Source organism: Cheilinus undulatus, linkage group 13 (assembly GCF_018320785.1).
Source record: "Cheilinus undulatus linkage group 13, ASM1832078v1, whole genome shotgun sequence".
NCBI classification, from domain to species: Eukaryota; Metazoa; Chordata; class Actinopteri; order Labriformes; family Labridae; genus Cheilinus; species Cheilinus undulatus.
Genome location: NC_054877.1, coordinates 16,980,888 through 17,003,427, shown reverse-complemented (window position 1 = coordinate 17,003,427; position 22,540 = coordinate 16,980,888). Strand labels below are relative to the sequence as shown.

The following is a 22,540-nucleotide window of genomic DNA, read 5'->3' as shown; positions in this document are numbered from 1 at the left end:
GTGGCGTGATTAGCTCAAACATAGCCACAGGGGCCTTGTGCAACATTCCTTTATTTAAACAAAAGCAAAAAGCCACAGTGTAAGGCTTTCACGACAGAAAAGACATTTTCACTCTTCTCCCAGCCTGCCTCGGCATGGGTTTGCTTTCATTATGGGTGGGGTCTGCTGTTGTATCCAGTGGTTGCTGCTGAAGTAGCTATTAGCTTGGATGCAGCTGTAGGAAAGTGGCAGGTTCATTGGAACTGGATCACTTATTTTAAACAAGTACTAAGAGACAAACTGGAAGCTGGTCTTGCTAGATAAGACAACACTCCACTCTTGGCCATCACACACAATAACCCTTTCACTACCATCCATGATCTGTACAATATGGACCGTGCAATACGGTTTTTAATTTTTTTTATTCCACATTACTTATTTCCACATTTCTCGTATACTCATGCACTTAACCTTACCTTGTCATTTCTGATTGTGTGTGGTTGTATGTGTCTGTGTATGGATTGATTTGATTGTATGCCTGAGTGTGCATTTGAGTGTTTTTGTAGTTTTGCTGGGAGGGGCATGTGAAATTTTGTCGTATTTGTGCAGTAACAATAAAAGGCTTCTGTCTCTCTGTCTTCTATAACAGATATGATGATACAAATACATTGACATAAAAATTTCAAACGAAAAGATCTGAAAGACAAGCTGATCAACAATGTTACTGTCTTGTTCTGCACTTCTTGTGCTAGGCCAGCCAAGCTGCAGAAAATGTTAGATTTTTCAAATTAAGGTGCTTACCCCATCCTATTTATTTTATTCATACTCACTCATATGTTTGATCAAGATCAACAGTCAGGCCAATCCAGAAAGAAGAACGGCGGTGCTGTACCTGCACACAGATGACAAGCATTGGGGAAATTGCTGGATGTTCCAAGCTTTAATGCCTTTGCTATTCTGTTGTGTTGGTCGTGCAGTTTAAAGATTAAGCACAAAACCATTGCTCACCTGTTTCCACAAAAAGACATTTTCTTCTTCACTGTTGATAGTTATCAAGTCACTATGCATTTTTTTGCAGTAGTCCTGAGCCTCTTCCATGGCTAATTGGTTCATTATAATATTATACTGATTTCCATTCCATTCAAGCCATCCCTCTGGGGTCCTGTTGTATGCTACAAACATGTTGAAAATATAAAATAACTTTGTAGTATTTATGTATATTGAGATTGTCAGTTTCACTTAAGCCATATTATCAGCATGTCTATGGATGGCAATATCAATCATGGTTAGTTACACTATAATGGCATTATGCAACAGAGTTGTCAGTGCTTAATATTGGTTGATGAAATCTGAAGTTTATTTTAAAGACGGGTCTCAAATGTGCCTCACTCAATATTAATCCATGATTAATAATGTAGATACAGAAATGGACCATCAGGGTTTAAGTAAATGCATCGAAAATATGTCTGACTTACCAGGAGCAACAGGGTCTGGAGGTGGTTTTGGAGTCACCCCTTTAAGAATATGGACAGGAGATTATTATATACACAATGCTGAATAGAACAGTGGACTAATAATAGGCAGCCCCAAGTAGAGAGATCATTTAGCTGCATAGATCAAAAGAGAAACATTTTCAGGAAGGCAAGCAGATATGATCAAAGAAATTAGAAATAAATGATTCCGTTCCTCATTATACCTGTTTGGATCTGACACAGCCACCAAAGGTCTTTCTCACAGTAGACATCGCTCCAAGACCCTCGCCAACTAGCCCTATCTACATTCATTTGAACACAAGATTCCAAGTTTTTCTTATTGTCTGGCTCATTTTCTTCCCAGTGTTGGAACTGCAGCTGAAAAATAAGCAGACAATTAAAACAATTATTTAAAAAATGATTTGAGGAAAAATACTTGTGTAAAAATCTGTTACTCACTGGGGACCCATCACTCCATACATAACCAGTGGCTGGGTCTGGGGCACTCAGTCCAATCCAGGCAAATCCATAGCTAAGATAAAAAAAATTATATACTAACTATTCACATAGAAAACCAGTTAGTCAATTGCCAGGAAACATATTTTTGTATGATTTTGGAAATGTGCTGATATCAGATGTGCGAGTATTTCCAAACTCAGTGATTTTTAAACTGTTGTTTTCTTTGAAATGTACATCCCTATTACTGATGTGTATGGCTAGTTTGTTGGATTTAAATATTGGCAGAAATGTTTACACAATGCTGTGAAAAAGTATTTGCCCCCTGTCTGATTCCTGATGTTTTTGCATATTTATCACACTTAAATGTTTCAGATCATCAAACCAGTTTCCATATTTCACAATGACAGCCCAAGTAAATGAAAAATGCAGTGTCTGAATGAATTTTTTCTTTTTTTTTGGGGGGGGGGTCCCAAACCTGTCTGGCCCCATGTGAATCATGAGTTAACTGTGATTAGCCACAGTTCTTGGAAAGCTGAGTTCAATTTCACTGGCCACACCAAGGCCTGATTACTGCCAGATTTATTTAATCAAGAAATCACTTAAATAGAAGCTGTCAGACAAAGTGAAGTAGGCTACAAGATTTAAAAATGAAACACATCATGCCACGATTCAAAGAAATTTAAGAACAAGTGAGAAACAAAGTGATTGAAATCTATCAGTCTGGAAAAGGTTACAAAGTCATTTCTAAGGCTTTGGGACTCCAGCGAACCACAGTCAGAGCCATGATCCACAAATGGAGAAAACTGGGAACAGTGGTGAACCTTCTCAGGAGTCGGCCAACCAAAATGACTCCAAGAGTGCAACGACGACTCATCTAGGAGGTCCCAAAGAACTCAGAACCACATCCAAAGACCTACAGGCCTCACTGTCCTCAGTTAAGGTCAAAGTTCATGACTCAACCATAAGAAAGACACTGGGCAAAAATAGCACCCATGGGGAGATCCATGGGTCAAAACCACTGCTTACAAAAAAGAACACAAAGGCTCGTCTCACATTTGCCAAAAAACATCTTTATGATCCCCAAGTCTTTTGGAGAAATATTCTGTGGAGTGACGAGACAAAAGTTGAACTTTTTGGAATATGTGTGGTCCGTTACATCTGGTGTAAAAATAACAGCATTTGAAAAAAAAAAAAAAAAAAAAAAAAAAAAGGAACATCATGCCAACAGTCAAACATGGTGGTGGAAGTGTGATGGTCTGGGGCTGCTTTGCTGCTTCAGGACCTGGACTACTTGCTGTGATTGATGGAACAATGAATTCTGCTGACTACCAGAAAATCCTGAAGGCCAACGTCCAGCCATCAGTTCATGTCCTCAAGCTCAAGCACTCCTGGGTTATACAGCAGGACAACAAACCCGAAACATACCATCAAGTCCATCTCTGAATGGTTTAAAATAAACAAAATTTAGGTTTTGGAGTGGCCAAGCCAAACTCTGGACTTAAATTCACTTGAGATGCTGTGGTGTGACCTTAAACGGTCAGTTCATGCTGGAAAACCCTCCAATATGGCTGAGTTAAAACAATTCTGCAAAGAAGAGTGGGCCAAAATTCCTCCACAGGGATGCAAAAGACTCATCAGACACTTGATTTCAGTTACTGCTGCCAAGGGTGGCACAACCAGTTATTAGGTTCAGGGGGCAATTACTTTTTCACACAGGGCCAGACAGGTTTCGATTTTTTCACCCCTTAAATAAATGAAATATTCATTCAGACACTGCATTCTGTATTTACTTGGGCTGTCTTTGTGAAATATAATTTTTTTTTTTTTGTTTATTTATTTATTCATTTTTTAGGTGCAATACAGACAAGTGGAGTGAACATCAGTGATGTCTCATTTTTTCCCCACAAAAGCACCCCCTCCCACAAAAACCCCCAAAACAAAACAAAAACAAACAGACAAAACGATAACAACTACAACAAAAAGAGTCATATAGTCCTACCTAACCTAAAATAAAATAAATGTACAGTAGCAATAACATTTTTCAGGAAATTGATAAAAAAAATAAGTTACTCACTCTTCTTTCTTTGCCTAGTGTTTTGGTCAGTGGTGTTTCAAAATAACATGCTGGTTTGACAGTTATATAGTACAACCTCTACTTTGACAAAATATATTGATATGTATTGACAGAGTGTGCATCATTGATAAGTATTTCATCTATCCTGTAATGTCTTCAATTCTGCCAGATAGTCAATCACTGGACTCCAAGCAGTCTCAAATTGTCCTGGTGATCCCCTTAGGGTGTACTTCATTTTTTCCAAATTTAAGAAAAGCATGAGGTCATGAAGCCATAGAGATACTTTGGGGGAATATGGTGACTTCCACTCCAATGTTATTCTCCTACGTGCTAATAGAGATGCCAAGGCAATGCTGTCTTTTGTTGTCCTACTAATTATTTGACTGCCTGGACATATTCCAAAGATTGCTATATCTGCACATGGTGTCAATACTATGTTTAATGCCTTAGAGAGGTGTTTGAAAATAGCTGTCCAATAGCCTCGGACACAAGAACAAGACCAGAACATATGTGTCATATTTGCTGGTGACACTTGACATCTATTACAAGAGTCTGTGATATTTGGGTATATTTTCGAGAGTTTACAGTTGGTGAAATATATCCGGTGCACAACCTTAAATTGTATCAGGCTAAGCCTAGAAGAGGATGTGCTGTCATTTACTCGAGTTAATACAGATTGCCAGTCACCATCCTCTATGACTCTACCAAGTTCTTCTTCCCACTTGTTGTTAACCTTGTCAAGAGAGGTCTCTGTGAGTTGGGAAATTAAATTATAAACTTTTGAAATAAGACCCTTCTGATTCACAGGAATTTCCAAAATTGAGTTGATTACAGAGTTAGGAGGGGTGTTGGGAAAGAAAACGTTTGATTTAGCAAAGTTGCGAACCTGAAAGTATCGCAATAAATGAGATTTTGGTAAGTTAAAATTTTCACACAGATCATTAAAACTGGCAAAGACATTGTTAATGTAAAAATCACTTAATTTAACCAGGCCTAATCTCTGCCCCAGGAAATAGGCGGTGTCAGTGCCAGGGGGAGAGAGATGGCCAATAAGAACTGCAATCAGAAGAATCTTTGCCTGGTTTTAACAGTAAAGTTCTTGATGTTTCAGTAAGAGTTTGGGGCAAGGCCCCCCGGTCCAGAGAGTCATCAAACATGTTCAAAAGGAGTGGAGTTAATTTGGCTGCAAATTTTTTTATAGAACTCTATTGAATAACCATCTTGATCGGGGGCCCTGCCACTTTGCATAATTGAGTTTGCAATCTCACTTTGTTTCAGCGGTTGATCCATCTCGTTCATCTGAGAAAGAGTTATGGATGGAAATTCCAGTTCGTCAAGGAATCTGGTCATGTCTGTATCATTACTGGGAAATTGTGAGGCATACAACTCAGAGTAGAATGTTTTGAAGGTTTCATTGATAAGGGACGGAGTTAATATGAGTTCACCGGATTGGCTTTTAATTTGTTTGATTTGCTGGGAAGATGACTGGCTCTTTATTTGGTGTGCCAACAGATGTCCTGCCTTCGTGCTCGTAATAAAAACCATGTGACCGCAGAAGTAGCTCTCTTGTGTGGATGTTAAGTTGTAGCTCATCTGAAGGTTTTGCCTTTTCTTTGCTAGTTTAGGGGACAGGGATACTGACAATCTTGTATCCAATTCTGATATACTTTCCATAAGTTTCTCTTGCTTTTGTTTTCTCAGCTTATTTTGCTTTGCGGAATAGGATATAATTTCTCCCCGAACAATAGCTTTTAACGTCTCCCAGAGCAGGGATGGAGATGTTAGATTAGGGTTGTTATTAATAAGGAAATTGTCAATTGCTTTAGAGACTGTTTCACAAAATGTATTGTCGTTTAACAGTGTGCAATTAAGCCTCCAAGGGGGACCCATTTTTTGCAAAAATGTAAATGAAAGGTCTAGTAAGAGTGAAGCATGGTCAGATGTCACAATTGTTGTATACTCTATATTATTGACAGAGGGAAGGAGATAATTATCAATAAAAAAGTAATCAATTCTTAAAAATGTTTCATGTACATGAGAATTAAATGAAAACTGCTTTTCATTGGGATGAAGGAAACGCCATGGATCTATACCTCCAATTTGATTCATAAACGATGAAATAGCTTTGGCCATTTTAGAAGGGGGGTCTCCCTTTGGATTAGACTTATCCAATAGTGGGTCTATTGTGCAATTATGGTCACTCCCAAGAATTAGATGATGAGTGGTTAGATCAGGTAACAACAAGATTACTTTCCCAATAAATGCTTCATCATCCCAGTTAGGTGCGTAAAGGTTAACAAACACCACAGCAAGATTGTACAGAGAGCCAGAAACTATTATTAAGCATATTCTAAGAATTAGAACTAGCAGCAGGACCCTATATACTATAAAAATGTTTTGATGATCCAAAACATTTAAGTGTGATAAAAATGCAAAAAAACAAAACAAAAACAAAAACAAAAAAAATCAGGAATCAGACAGGGCGCAAATACTTTTTCACGGCACTGTATATGCTGATACAGATAATTAACTTTGTATCCTAGTATCTGTCAATAGTGATATTATGCTGATGATATGGTGCTACCCTACTATTTTTTTTTCATTTTTAAATAGCAAGGTCATACAGTACCCTTGTAGTGACCGTAGGTCGGCCTTGCTGTGTATGCTGAGCAGGTCTCCTCCAATTGCTGTGCAGTAATCTCTTGCCTCATACCAAGTCCTTCCTTGCCCCATCCTGTCTCGAAAGAGCTGGAAAACAAGACAGAAAGATTTAGCAGTAATTTGTAACTTTAAGCTCTGGTCCTACACTTCCACTCACTGTATGGTGAGCTATCATCAGTCCACTGTTTGGGACTTGCTGTAAAATGCAATGTATAAACTTCACTTTTAATATCTCTGTTTTCATCTAAAAAGTTGGCTGCAGCATATTTACCAGTACTGTTTTAAGTGCTGAGACATGAGACATCATGACTCCATGTGCATACAGCTGTGACGGTGATACACTGCATGAGACCTAGCATGACTGAAAATTAATTGTGTGTTGCAAGTGGTCGCTTCAGCTCCACTGCTCAGAATGTGCCATAACAACAGACCACACGGCTGCTTTTCCCCACTTGTTAGGTTATAACCATGCATTTGAACTATCTTTATAATTTTGACAAACATTTTTAAAAAGAATGAAAAAGAAATTTGCTCGTCAATAACGAGTTTTCTTTAAACTGCAGGATATTTTGGTCTGAAATCATTTTTTTCTTTGACAGTGTTGGCTCTTACATGTTTCACATGCCAACCTGCACGTTTCTTGACGACTCTATCTCCAGTTTTGATAAGGAGGCAGTGAGGTAAGGAGAGAAAATGAGGAAGCAATGAATATTATCACTGTACAAGTCATCCATGTTCAAGAATATGTGTGTATTTATGCACTGATTAAATTCTTGACCCTCACTGTGACGGTGCACAGATATTTAGCTGCTGCAGTTTCAATGTACAGATGATTTATTTTCACAAGTCTGCGGGTAACATCTGCAGCAATGAGCACAGGGTTGGGAGGATTCAGCACTGTTTCAAACAGGAGGATCTGCTGTGATCTGTTTCTTTCATGCCACACAATGGATTTTAAAGTGCCACTAACAATAACGGGGCTCTTTTCACTTAAATATGACCACTTTATGGCAGCCTGTTTGGGGCAATCTATAAATAAAACATATCCGGCGGGGTATTTTTCACCTTGACAATAAATCTTGTGAGGTTTTAGTCTTGCAAGATCTTGTGGCATGAGATCTTGTCAAACACTTGGTATTTTTAGAAAAATGTCAAGTTTAGGTAACAGGTTTATTATCTACCATGTAGTTTTGATGTTGAATCCTTATAAGGTTATTACTTCACTGTGTTTGAAAGAGGAGAGGACGTTGCCTATTTGCATTCCATTATTAGTATTAGGATCCATCTGATGATGCTGGAAATATTTTCCCCTGAGTATCATTAGTTTTTAACATGGTTGTCCAAACTTCGGCCTGCAAACTATGACATAAAATACATGTGTCAGTGTAGGTTTGAATAAAGAAACATCAGTCCTGAGAACAAGCGTTAAACTTTATGGAATATGGATAAACTCAAAAAAAGACTTAAGCTGTCATAGGTCTGTTAGCTCTGACTAAAACTCCATAAAACTGCAGAATAAAAACAAAGTGATTAAGGCAGTATACAGTAGTACGAATGGTGCTCCGAGATCTTCTCCAACTCAAGATCTGATTTTGAAAACATATCGTTCTACTCATGTTTAAGCACCCCCACTCTTATAAAGTTAGCAGCCAAACCAGGGGCCAACCAAATAATCTAACAGATGATTGAAATATCGCCCTACAAGTTTTTGTATGCTGTTACATCACTATCAACCTCTGTAGCACCAGTGCTACAGGCAAAAACAGTTCATGTACAGCTCCGTAGTAAACTCAGAGTCAACAGTGAAAAAGGTCTATTCAAGTATTTACTTTGTGTTGACAAAAATAGACAGGTGTAACTTTTTTCCGCAGTGATGACAAACCTGCTCCAACTGACAGTAGACACTATTATGATTGTACAGTGATTTTGACTGTATTTTTTAAAGCATGTGATATTTAAAAGTATCAAAATTGTCATGTGACTGCACCTTATAACAGACGCTCCGAGTTTTCAATTCAGACCACTTAGGGGGACACTTGGGAGGAGTGGTAAGAATGACTGGTGCTGGTGTCGCAACTGCTCCCTCTGCCAGATGTTTGCAGATGTATTTCTCTCTGTTGGTGCAAGGCAGCAGATCCCAGAGGCCAGCAAAAATTCCAGTTGTCATGGCAACACAGCCGTGTTGATGACCTTTTATTTTTTAAAGAGAGAAACTGTGAAATGCTTTGAAGCAACTTCATATCACATCACAGAATCAGAGCGTGTTCTTTCTTCATACCAGGCATATTAGCGTTCCAATGTGTAAATTTCACTGAGTCCATGTTGGTCCACACAAATTGATCAGAATTTTTCCGGTTTGAAAGTCCGAGCCAAAAGTGCTTCTCTGGTCTCAACCCCACCAAACTGACCAGGAATGCATTATCCAGCCTGGAAATATTTACACAGATACATCCACATGATTGTCATGCCATCTGACATGACAAATACTTTGTTGATAAATCCCAACACAGACAACCAATGATAAAGGTTCTAACCTGTTTGAAACATCAGCTAAGTAAGAACCATAACGACTGCAGTCATTCACAGCTTCATCAAAGGTTTTGGTCAGAGGCCCAATGAAGTAGCAGTATGAGCCATGTCTCCTCCATCCCTGGATTGATGAAAAACACCAAAACAAAACAGAAATATTAAATTAGGGTTTTTTTTTGGTATGTGTCTAATTTTGCATGATACAGTGCAGAGGAGGGAAACAGAAGGTATGTTTTCCCATTAGTAAATGATAACAATTTGTTAGGGCTACTGAATGATAATGGTTACTGAGCTTGAAATAAGAGCAACCATGTTATTTCTTTGTTTCTCCGCAATTTTTAAAACCCTTGCAATATTAGCTGGACATAAAAATCATAAAAGTCCATTCTCAAATAAATAAATTAAACCATGGCATACAGACACTATTTTTCATAAAATAATTCCACTTGTCAGGAAAAATACTTAATACATTTTAAGCATGAACTTTAATTCACTTGGAGCTGTTTCAACAGCAAACAGTTTTTTTCCAGTGCAATTTTTAGAAACCCACTAAAATGCTGTCATACATTGTCTTGTGTTCATTTTTGTTGCAGAAATTTTTAGGGTAATGGACTTTCAGATTTCTGTTTTTGTGCTACTGAGACAAGTATTTGGCTCATACTCCACTGACTCAAGTTTTGTTTTGATATTCTACACTGGCAATAGCCAGGGCTGGAGGCCTTTATGTTTACAGGTCGTCTGTTTGTCCATGCCAAGAATTTTTGAGGGATTTTCTTTATTTTTTTTTTCTAAGACTTTGAAGTTCATATGTCAAAACTCAAGGTCATATGGCCTTGTGCATCCCTTACTTGTGATTGCAATTCTATATGGGATCCCTTTATGTTCCAAACACAGGTATGCCAACTTTTCTAACTTTTCCAATATTCTAAACATTTTCAAGTGTCTTATTTTTGTATTTTCAGTGTTTCCAATCAGGGTTTTTCAAGTGCAAAATGAAAACACACATAAAAGCTGGTGGGTGGAAAACTTACAACTATCCAACAACTGTACACCTCACAGAGGTGTGTAAAACCCAGTTAAATGTTACATTGACCAGAGCACTTTGTTAAACTTGGAGATAATTTAAACACAGAGCTCAAATAGCAAACATTCTCACTGGAAGTTCAAATGCTACACCTGCATAAAAATTAAGACATAAATCTTGCTTTAAAAGAAAACTGAACGCACAGTTTTGCAGCCTTCATCCTTCACAACTTCATCTTCTGTGGCCTCTGTGGAACTCCTCTTCATGCAAATGAAGCCATGTTTCTCCTCACAGGCACAATCAGCCCAGCTCCCAGTCTGAAACAAAATAAAGTTAAATACTGATTTGATTTGACTGCAGCATATGCTGGTAGAGACAGCATTTAATGTAATGTTAAACTGGTATGCCAAAAATGGTATTAGAAACAGTAGTGTGTGATATGATGTCATGCAGTATTCTGCCCTGCTGTCTGATGAATTAAGAGCAGTATTTTTGCAGCTTTATTTTCATCATTCTGCTTTGTGTTTCCTACTTATTTTCCAAGGTAGTTTGTAAATGTAGACTTGAGGCCTCTTACCTCCCCTCTGATGATGACACAGTCCTTGATATCAGTTGAGACAGCAGGTTTCCCAACCTCCCACCTGATGAAACGGACTGTAGAGTGGTCGGTCCATTCAAATAGCCCTTCTGTTTTTCTGTCATTCAGTCCAATCCAGAGCTCATCAGAGGATGCTTCAAACAGACAAAATAAAATGATCTTTCCATTAAACATTTTCCGTTAACTTTGGTATTTATTGACTTTTTGAAAGTGTTTTCTTTTGGAGCCCTGAGCTAACTATGTTTTGTTTATTCTATATAATATAAAGTTGATTCAGAGCATGCCTTGTAGACTTAAAGGAGTGTTCTTCCTAAGATATAAAACATATTTTTATTATTTGAAGTTATTTTTTATGTACCAATTCCAAGTTGAGAGATGACAAAACTTTGGTCCTCCACATTGTGGATGCTGACAAGGTCCCCCCCTCTGTTACGACAGTCTCTCTGAGCATCAGGCCATGTTTTCTGGGTACGATTGAGGTAAAAGCAGTGGCCATTGTAAGGAGTCCAGGGTCTTGGGCAAAATCCAGTCCCAACAGCTGTTTGTGAGAAGAGGAGAAAACGATTTACTGACCGATACTGACTGGAACTCATCAGTTTCCATGGGATGTAGGAACTTCAATAGTTCTTTTATACAGTACCTTCTGTAGGCAGTGCCTCACTCTCTTCACTGTAGCAGATGTACCCAAGTTTCTTGCTGCAAGGGGAACTCTGCCAGGAGTACCGTACAGCAGAATCAACATATGCACAGTTAAATCCAGAATCAGGAAGTGGATGTCCTAAAACAAGATTGTCATCAGAATTTCCAATAATGTTTATCAATCAGCCCATTAAATATATCACACAACTAAACTCATTATAAAGAGAACAGTTACTACTTTAATAAGGAAAGTAAAAATCTTTTCATACAAGAAAAACAAGAAAATAGGCCTACTTGAACTTAGTGAACCTAAACTTTTGTCTGTTTTGTAACTTTTAAATTTTGTGTCAATGCTCAAAAACATATCTATGCTCATTTTAATTTTAGAGTTACTCCCTAAAGAGATTTTGTAAGATAAGATAAACTTTTATTGATACCCCATCGGGGGAAATTTGGTCATTACCACAGCTCAACAAGAGAGAAGTAGAAAATAAAGTGAGCAAAACAATGCTGTAACAAGCTGCCACTCACTCAGTGCCAGAAACAGAAGTCTGTAGTGTTACAGGCTACTAAGACCATTAAAATACAACTTGCAACATTACTCAATATTACTCTTAATGACATGATGTGGAAGTGTTGGTTTAAAATGTCCATTCATTTAAGAGCAGAGATGTAAAAGATAGGGTGGCTTATATAAGTTGTCTGATTTTTGTTTACAGGTTGTTTCATAGTTGAAGGACTTTTGCTGAGTTACATCATACATGCTGTAGGTAAAAATGTGCCATTGTTTTAAGCATAAACAACAAAGGTTTAGTTAGGTCTGTTTACCTTGGATGCATATGATTGGCTGGCTAAATGACTTAACGTTGGACCAAAATAGTCAGTTCAACTAATTCTTTATCTTTTTGTTAGCTCAGTCCCAGTCAAATATTTTGTCTGAAGTGTAACTTGGCTGCTCACCACTAATAATCACTGTAGCTGTGGCAAATGGCTGTTGCCACACTGCTGTAATTCTCTTTAACCTGTGTGTGTGTAGACAATGGTGAAATGATAGCATTGACAGAATCTTGTAGGCACAGCACAGTTTGGCACTATTTTGACCTAGAAGATGGGGCTAAAGTTGTCCATGGGTTGTGTTAGGTTAAAATGCCATGTAATTAAAGAAATAAAGTAAAAATGTTCATCAGTGGTATGTGGATTTAACTTACAAAGAGGATTTATGGCTGTCAGTGCTCGCTCTCCTATCATTGACCATGCTCAGCTAACCAGCTTTGCTTTTTTCAGCTGCTAAACTCATCACAGGCTAAATAAACAGTGCTCAGTTTCAAAATTGTGGGGATATGTTCTCAACTTTTACATTTAACCACAACTGTTTTTTTTTTTTTTGCCAAGGAACATCCATAAAAAGGTGTATCGAAGTTTTTTGATTAATAGTAATTCAAAAGACAGTTTTCTTATGCTTGGGTATCGATTAAAGAAACAAAAACTACCTGAGTCCCATTTCATATAGCGGTAAGGCTTCCCATTAGACCATTTCCAACCGTCTGGAGCCAGGACAAGACCAGTCCAAAGCTTATTTCTTCCTGCCCCAATTTGTACTGTGTGATGAAAGTGAGGGAAACAGTTCTGTGATGTTCGTACCTTCTCAGATACACTCAGCCTTTATCAGTATGATACAGTCACTATACCTGTGACATAGGCCTGCTCATGAGGATCAGTTATACTGAGCAAGGACGCCCCCTCCTGTTTGCAGCTGGTTTCAGCCTGATGCCAAGTGAGAGCTGCAAATGTGTTGAACTGGTAGTATGCTCCTGTTGTAGGGTGTTGAATCCACTCTCCTTTAGCTGTAATTGTACCAAAAGATATAGATGTATCATTTTACAGCGAAGTACAATACTTGCTTGTTGTCTTGAATCATCTGGTAATATACCTGAATAAAATGATCTCCCTGTTGTGGCACTTAAGTCTTACATTTACCAACAACAGCATTTGATAAGGTTTCTAGACAGCACTCACCTGTAGCTGGGCAATATCCCCAAAGTTCAGTTACTTCATATTTTGTTTCCACTGCACACCAGGGACGTCCTGGTGAGTCGACTGTGGTGCAGTCTGAGTACCATTGGTGTTGGTACTGGAAGGGAAACATGCAAGGTATCCCTGCTGCATTCCCATCAATGGAATAAAGCTCTTATGGGAGAGAAGAGTCAAACAAAGATCAGTTTCAGATCATCTTACATCTGCAATATCAGAAAAAAAGACCATTAACCATGTGACTTTAGTGTTGTAGATAGCACTTCAGCCATTTCTGATGATTATGTCTGTTGCACAAAGTTACATTATATTCCAGAAACTTTTTAACATATTGGAAACATTTGTATTATAAAAGATATCTGAGAAATAACTTTTAATTCCACCACTGAACACTGATGATATGGTATACCTCGATATGTTCTTGTGCAAGCACCACTGGACGTCCCTAAAATGGTGAGATTGCTTTTTTCTCCTGCTGTTCTGGAAAGAACTGCTGTGTTTTCTGCTGTGAGCTCAATGTAGAGTGTTTGGTTTTTTAGTGCCAGCACGGTTTCATTCACACATTCCCACTTTTGGAGGTCACTGTCTTCATCACAGTCATACAGTTGTATTTCACTCCCAACACTTTTGCCCTGGGCGCCCAGGCACTTCTTCATTTGAGGAACCAGAAGTCGGTCACTGGTTGTCCACCGTATTTTATTGCAGATGTTATTTGTTTTCACCAAGCAAAAGCCAGTGGCCTTGTTGGTTAGTTGAAATGGAGAATCTGTCAAAAAAGAAAAACACATATTGAACTGTTTATTGCAGAAGAACTCAGAAAGTGCTTTAAACACTTTCTTTTACAGGGGCTATTACAGTTATGTCTGAAATAATCAATAAGACAAAGTCTAAACCATTCATTTTTTAATTTGGATACTTAAAGTAACTATGGAAAATGAGAAATTATTTGATACCTAAGACACATTGAAAATATGCATTGTTAAAGGGATACTTCAACATTTTGGCAAAATTGCCCATGGCCATAATTCCTATAGTCTTAGTAATGGGTCTGTTTCCTTTAGTTGTCGGTAAGCTGTTTCTAGATCTGGGGGGGACCGTTAAACCAGCTGCACCGCGAACGTTATTTCAACAGACGGAATTTTTGCTTTTCCTCATCAAACTCATCAAATACACAATCCAACAACTCCAAAGCGCTCTCGTGGTCAAGTTGTGACCTGTACATTCATCACACTATGATATAATCATGGAACATTATGAGATGGAGATGTTTTAAAGCTAAATGCAAAGCCGGAACTACACTCCAGACATGGCTGCTGCACTGTATCACTCCGCCCAGTGGTTCACTCAAGAAATAGTTCCGAGTATTTGCTTCATGTGTCATAATGTTACATAATTATACATTATTATTTCATAGCGTGGTGCTAGACAACTTTATGCCAAGTTTTTGGCCAGATTTTCCCTACCCCCCTTAGTCAACTATTCTGAAATAATTATCAAGTGTGAGTTGTCAGTACAATTGGTTTCATGTCCTGAGAGCCTCCTGGATCTTTAATCATACATGTCTATCATCTCTTCTCAGCCATGTTAACTTGTATTTTCTTTTTTTGTTGTTCACAGCACAACCAAAACAGGACAGCTAATCAACAATGATGCTGTTCCTCCAGATTCGTTCTTCTGCTTAAATCACATTTGATCACACTAGTTTCTGATAGACTTGGCTGAATCACCACTGTGAAATCTTCACTAGAAATGGCAGGTAAGTGGCCTCATGGTTGGCTGGGTTATTTAACGTGTCTGTTCATTAAAGCTGAAAACCATTTGTATCCAGAATCTGTGTATCATTCCTTTATTTAATATTTGATTGATAATTGCATAACAAATAAATAAATGGCTAATTGTTCACTTTTGTTTTAAAAATCAAATCAATTAATGAAAATACTGTTCATTTTCTAGTTTTCATTTCTGAAACAAAATCAAATAAACAGGAAATGATGCGTCTTTTTGACTTTTGCTATAAATGTTGGAATCAAAGAATGTAATATGAAAAAACAGCTGTAAGCAGTCAATTTGATTGCAATATTGATTTGCGTAACCTGGTGGAGGTGTTGTGCTCAGAAAAGCATCCTGAGAATCCCATGCCCATCACCGAGGAGTTCACGCTTCCTGGAATGATATACGTGAACACAAACACCAGCACCGAGCTAGGCCGCACTCACACTAGGCAATCTGTACTGTGCCTGCACGTTTGAGCCTAAAAGTCCAGTACATTTTAACCAGCATGAGTACACTCTTCCGTGTCTAGGCTCCAGCCTGGAAAGAACAAGGCGGACCAAAGCATGGCATGAATGCAAATGAAGTGCGGGAACGTGACGTAACTTGGTGCTGGTGTTTGTTTGTGTTCCGTATATCATTCCAGGAAGCGTGAACTCCTCAGCAACAGGCATGTGATTCTCAGGATCAGTGTTCAGTGTTTTGGCAGCTATTTTTAATTTTAGACTTATTTTTAGTCTTTAAATGAAATGCATTTTAGTTTTTCCTAGTTTAGTTCCTACTTTTTAGTTTTAGTCTAGTTTTAGTTGACAAAAACTCAAACCATTTTAGTCTGGTTTTAGTCCATAATAAAAGCCTTGCATTTTAGTCTTTACTTTAATCCAAGCTTTTATCTTCTTGCCTAAATCTGGTACCAAATCATGGTAGTGTGTTCTGTGCACCGTGTCAAACCTGGAGTCCCTGCTTTCTACAGCTGAGAGGCAGAATAGCTACAGATGCATTGTTTTATAACAGATTTACCCACAGTGGAGAAATATCACAGATTTTGAATGTCTGACGAAAACTACGTTACATTTTAGTCTAGTTTCAGTTATGTTGACTGAGTCATGTTGTTGAGTTTTAGTTATCACAGATCTATTTTTGTTAGTCTTAGTCTAGTTTTTGTCATGGAAAAAAGGCTGTCAATGTATATTTTTAGTTATAGTTTTAGTCAACAAAATTAACACTGCGCAGGATGCTTTTCTGCACAGCACAACACCTGCACCAGGTTATGCAAATTAACATTGCAATCATACTAACTGCTTACGCCTGTTTATTCATATTACATTCTCTGATCCCAGCGTTTATAGCAAAAGTCAAATAGATGCTTCCTTTCTTGTTTAGTAGATTTTGTTTTAGAAATGAAAACAGGAAAATGAACCATTTTTTTTATAACAAAGTGAGTAACCAGCACTGTTCCTGAAAAATAAACCAATAAAAAAAAGTTATTAAGTATATCAAATTAATTTACTTCAAAAATGTGCAGTGATTTAATGTGAGGTCCTATTAAAATATGATAAACTCTAACCTCCTCAATCTAAATGATTCAGAGAATATTGACACCCAAATAAAGAACAAAAGTCACACTTTAAGATTAGGGTGCACATACCACTGTTACAGAAAAAAACAATGAAATGCTGAGATACCTACCATCTGAAGCTAAAATCTGTAAGGTTTGGAGTAGGAGTAGAAAAAATGTGAGCGTTATCTTCATTGTTGAATTTCTTCAAAGATTTTTCCCAGAAGCGGATTTAATGATCCATTTCTTGCTAAAGATCCAAGTGTTGCATGGAAGATTTGTGCAGGTCGTTCTTAAAAGTTCAGTCACACCCTTCCTCACTTTTTGATCTTGAGCAAGAGTTTTTTTTTTTTTTTTTTTTAACCTTTAGCATTTTTCCTTCAGGCAAACAAGATAGGCATTGCCCTTTTCTCTCCTTCTGTTTTTTTTTCTCTTTGCAAAAACAGAAGTGCTGACCTTTTTGGTTTTACAAACCCCATTGCCAAAAACGATTGTGTAAAATGTGGATACAGTGTGAATCACTGTGCCACACCGCTTTTTCTTCTAGCAACCCTCTGTAAGCTTCTAGGGACTGAAGGCACTTATTGTTAAAGTATTGAATGGGGAATCATTTCCACTCTTGCTTGATATACACTTTAAGTTGCTCAAGAGTGTGGAAAGTTTTGACTCTTTCACTGTGACACTATGTTATTGTTCATTTTGGAGAACATTGCTTGGCATTGTATTGCTGAAATAAGCATGGACACCCCTGAAATAGACTGAATGGAAGCATGTGTCGCTCTAGAAGCAGCTTCTTCCAGTTTTAATGGTGCCCTCACAGATATGCAAGTTATCCAAGCCATAGAACACTAATACACACCCAGTCCATGCAGATGATGGCTGGTTCATTAAATAATGTTGGACCATTTGCCCATGCAGTCTTTCACAAAGTAAAGAGGGTTTTGCCATTATTTATTGTGATTGACTGAGCTTTTCAGGAGTGCTCCTTTTCAACCCAATCATGATACTCTCAACTGTTGACAATTATTCTGCAGGAGTTTTTGTGCATTTCCTAACTTTCCCAATCTCCCTGTCCCAACTTTTGGAATTTGTTGTAGACATCAAATTTAGAATGTGTGTTTATTTTAGGAAAAGAAATAAATGTAATCAGTTTGGGCGTTGATATGTGAATATTTCATCTTTGTGCTGTATTTGATTTGATAAAGGCTGGAGCTGAGGTTTCTATTATAGCTTGAATTGAATCAACAAAACACATAACTAAGAGGGTATGCACCATTGCAAATTTATCCGTTTAAGAACTGGGAAGTCTGATTTTCTGTTGCAATATGTGACATCCTCAGTCTATGTGTGTACTTGACAAGAAGCCAAAAGTAGAAATTCCCCTTTTTCACAATATTGGCTGTTTCACTTCACTTTATAAACAGCCTTTGTTTTTGTTACTGGTACTTTTCAGTTGTTCAACATCTGTAATATATCATAAAATATCAGACTGTCATTATTATCATTAATTCTTTATTCATCCACACACACTTCTTACACCGACATGACACATCAGCACCATGGACAGCGCCACATTAACACACGGGACATTTTCAGCACAAACATCAACAATCTCATCTTTTACAACACAAACGCACACTCCTACACTGCACCTTACATACATCACACATCAAAATATTTAAATCAGAATCAAATTGATCAATCTGAATGATAAGAACAACTTCACAGCAGCAGAGTAGAGAATAACAATAAAACATGAGCTTACATGTTTATTTGGCTCCAACAGCCCACTATTGATCCCTCGGCCTTCTAACTCTCTTTCTTTACTTGACTGATGCTGTTAAGTGTGAACTTGTTTTAGATTTAATGCTTTTTTTTAACGTTACAGCCGTTCACATTCTCTGCTGACACTACTTTACTCCAACCGATGTGTTGGTTTAGCATGAAACTTTGCAAGTTGATGGTCATTTTCACCTTCTGACCTCCCTCTAGCTGTGCCAAACCAGATTTCAGATATTCAAAACTAAACTCGCCTGATGAGCTCAAAACTCCTGCTTCAGGTGTCACTGCGGCAAGACTGACATCCAGACCTTTGTCTTCAAGGCAGGAAAGTGCTACTATGTGCAAGAAGCACGATATGACACATAGTTGACCTATTTGTAAAAATAAAGTTATAAGTAAATGAAAAAGCTAAATGTTTTATGGATAAAATATACAAAACTTTATTAATGTTGAATCAGACAAAATATTAGTCCAATCTTAAAAAAAGGTTCCTTTATTTCAAAATATTGATACAGCTGTAGAGAGCCACTTGGGAGGGGCAAATAAACCTCCAAGAAGGGCTACACGGTGGCGCAGGGGTTAGCTCTGTTGGTAAATGTGAATATGAGTGTATCTGGTTGTCTGTCTCTTTACAGCCGTGTTTCCATCAGAGGGTCCGGTTTGATTCAGTACGGTTTGGTATGGTTTGGTACGCTAAACCCCAAAATTGTTTGCATTTCCACAGACATCCGTGCTCTCACTTGGGTGGGCGGGGCTGTGAAAGCATGCATGTAAAGTCACAGACAGCGCAAGTCAGCTGTTCCAGCTGCAGGGTTATAGAAAGGATGAGTGACAGAAATCAGTCGGGAATAAGCAGTAAACAGCGTTATATCAGCTGAAAGTGCTTTTAAAAAAATAACTACATCTTAATGATGTTAACCGCTGTCAGTACAGATCCTCAGCTGATGGAATACGTGTACAGAGACTGTTTAAGTCGTAACGCTATGTTAGTATGTGAATATATCTAGTCTAGAACAGTTTATACAACAAAATATTAAAGTTTAGAGCTGTACTGTGAGAATTCGCCACATTCAAAATAAAGTAAAAGTTCAGCTGGTGTTAAAATCAAGATAGATTAAGTCAGAAATCTGGGGTGCACTGATCTTGTTTAAAAATAGTCTGCAGCCTGAAGTTTTACGAGCCCGTTAAACAACCACAGAGCGGCGTTTTCACAGTTTATCTAACTTAAGACGTAGATTAATAACTAGTTACTGATGAGAATGAACTGTTCAAAGGCTTCGTATTCACAAAACTTCTACATTAATTTAGTTTCTCATCCATCGTGGATGGATCAGGCTGATGTGAGCCTTCAGGTTCTGCTTTGTGTTCTTAAAATCATCCAGCTTAACGTCAGGAAACTTGATTTGTGGCCAGATACCAATATCCATAGACTAGGAAACAGTTTGGATCTCTGTTGAGTCCAAATATTTAGGCAGATATTAGTCCATTTATCTCCCGTTTCGCCTGCTTCTCACAGCAGACTTCCGTCTTTGAAGCCCGGAGGCGAGCAGCTGAGTCGTGCGCTGACGTGACGTCAGTGCAGCCCCTATTGTTATGTGTGTAGCTCCACCTTTTTGGTACTGTTTGGTAAGATTGGCACCCCTACGGAAGGGTGCCGAAAAGTGGGACGGTACGGTTCGCTTTTTTGGGACCCTTTCTCTATGGAAACGACAAAAAAAGCGCGCTGTCCCGCACCGAACTGAACCGAACTGCTCGGTGGAAACTACCTATATGTCAGCCCTGTGATTGACTGGTGACCAGTCCGGGGTGTACCCCACCTCTCGCCCAATGACACCTAGGATAGGCTCCAGCCCCCCTGCGACCCCTAATGGGATAAGCTGTATAGAACTTTCAGAACACTTTGATTATGGGATCACAGTGAAGTCCTGGTGAGCAAGAAAAAGAAGAGAAAAAAAAACTCTGCTGGAAAAGTTAGCGCAAAGGCTATAAAAAGATTAAAGAATTAGTGCTGGATCAAAAATAGAGTTTCAAAGTCCACTTGGCATATTGGACCTGGCTCAGGCTTGACAAAGTAAATGTGTTTCACAGAGAAAAAGTTGTTCAAAGTCTCAAGAGGACCTGGCTCAAACTTGAAGAAAAGGCAAAACTCTGGAAACAAGAAGATTGGAAGATTGGAAGATGGAGATGGAAGAAGTGAACACAGAATAGGTGGAAAAGAACTGCCGTGAAGAGCTCTAAATGTCAACTCTTTAAGAGGGAGGAGTCCCCATACGAGTTCCCCCCCTCTAGGGAGATCAGATATTCCTACCCAAACCACTCTTCACCAAATTAGTGATTTTAATTAGATAATGTAGGAGTAACATAACTGATTTTAAAATTCCGGAATAACATCAATAAAACTGCCACACAACAAACATGAGAAACATAGCTAGTTGGTTATAAACAACTCAGTGTAACATAACATGGATCCGTTATGTGGCGGTAGGTGGATGACCGATGCTGGACCACAAGGGGGCAGTGTGGTTCCATGGGAGTCTCATGCAGCATATTTCTGTTCTCCAATATTGGAAGGGTGATTGTAAAAGAAAATATATCCACATGCTGCGTTTTTTGTACCCAAGACGACTGTGAAGGTGTTAAGACTAAACACAGGATTATAGTCTTTTTTGAGATTTGTAGTTCATGTGGTCAAGATGCTAGAGAGGACACATGGAATTTATGACCAGCGTACGTCCTCCAGTTGGCCTCGGTGGGGAGGGGGACATCCCTCCTTAAAAGTGAGAGCTTTATGGTCTGAGAGGCTGGAAGTGTCATTGTGCCCCACAGTGATATAACCCTAAACCAAACACTGTCTAAAGATCCCAGCCACTTAGAGAGGTCTGTTAACGTTTCTTTTGGTCTGTCTTCTCTCCGGGGGTCACTTTAGGCTCCTAAAAGTCTGGGTGTCATAAACCCAGGGAAGGACTGTCTGTCCTCCCGCACTTAGACTGTGACAGAGTTCCATCTGATATCATTTTGGATTTTCACTACAATGGACCAGGATGCCAAAGAGTGGTGTCAGCAGTGCGAGCATTGTGCCCCCACTAAGTGTACGCAGCCTAAGGTCCAAGTGCCCAGGGAGACCTGTTGGCTGCAGAACTGAACCAAGTGCTGGCTATAGACTTTACCTTGCTGGAGCCATCCCAGGAGGGAAAGGAGCTTGTTTTGGTGATGACAGACATCTTTTCAAAGTTCACCCAAGCCATACCAACCCAGGACAAGACAGCAGCTACGGGGGCAGAAGTGCTGGTAAAAGGATGGTTTTATCGTCATGGGGTGCCAGCCCGCATCCACTCTGGGGCAAAGTTTTTTTTTTTTGTCTTTGTTTGTTTGTTTTTTTTTCAAAGATGTATTTTGGGGCATTTTTGTGCCTTTATTGGATAGAGGAGGACAGTGGATAGAATTGGAAACAGGGTCAAGAGTGGGGGAGAGACATGCGGTAAAGGGCCTCAGGCCGGATTCGAACCTGGGCCGCCCGTGTACATAGGGAGTGCCTTTAACCACAAGGCCACCTGCTCACCAGGGGTGAAGTTTTGAGAGCGCCTTGGTTCAACAGTTGTGTGAATTGTACAGGGTACAGAAGACACGGACCACACCCTATCATCCCCAGGGTAATGGTCACTGCGAAAGATTTAATCGGACTTTGCACAACCTCAGAGGAGCCACTGGCCGGAGCATCTCCCTCAGCTGGTGTTTAATTATAACACCACCACGCATCAGTCAACTGGTGAGTCCCCATGTTTCCTCATGTTTGGCCGAGAACCCCACTTACCTGTGGACTTCTTGCTGGGTCATCTCCCCGAAGTTACTGAGGGAAGAGTGTGTGACTGGGTGGCAGAGCATCGCTGGCAGCTGCATGTTGCTTTCAACTGTCCCAAGGGTTTAATGGAAGCTGCAGCTAGGAGAGGAAAGAAGGAAGGGGAGG

The 22,540-nt window shown here is 38.9% G+C and overlaps 1 pseudogene; it reads right to left on the bottom strand.

Moving 5' to 3' along the window:
• LOC121519552 overlaps positions 1 to 17,113 on the bottom strand; it is a 34,329-nt pseudogene extending 17,216 nt beyond the window's left edge.
• Positions 17,114 to 22,540: the final 5,427 nt, after the last annotated feature.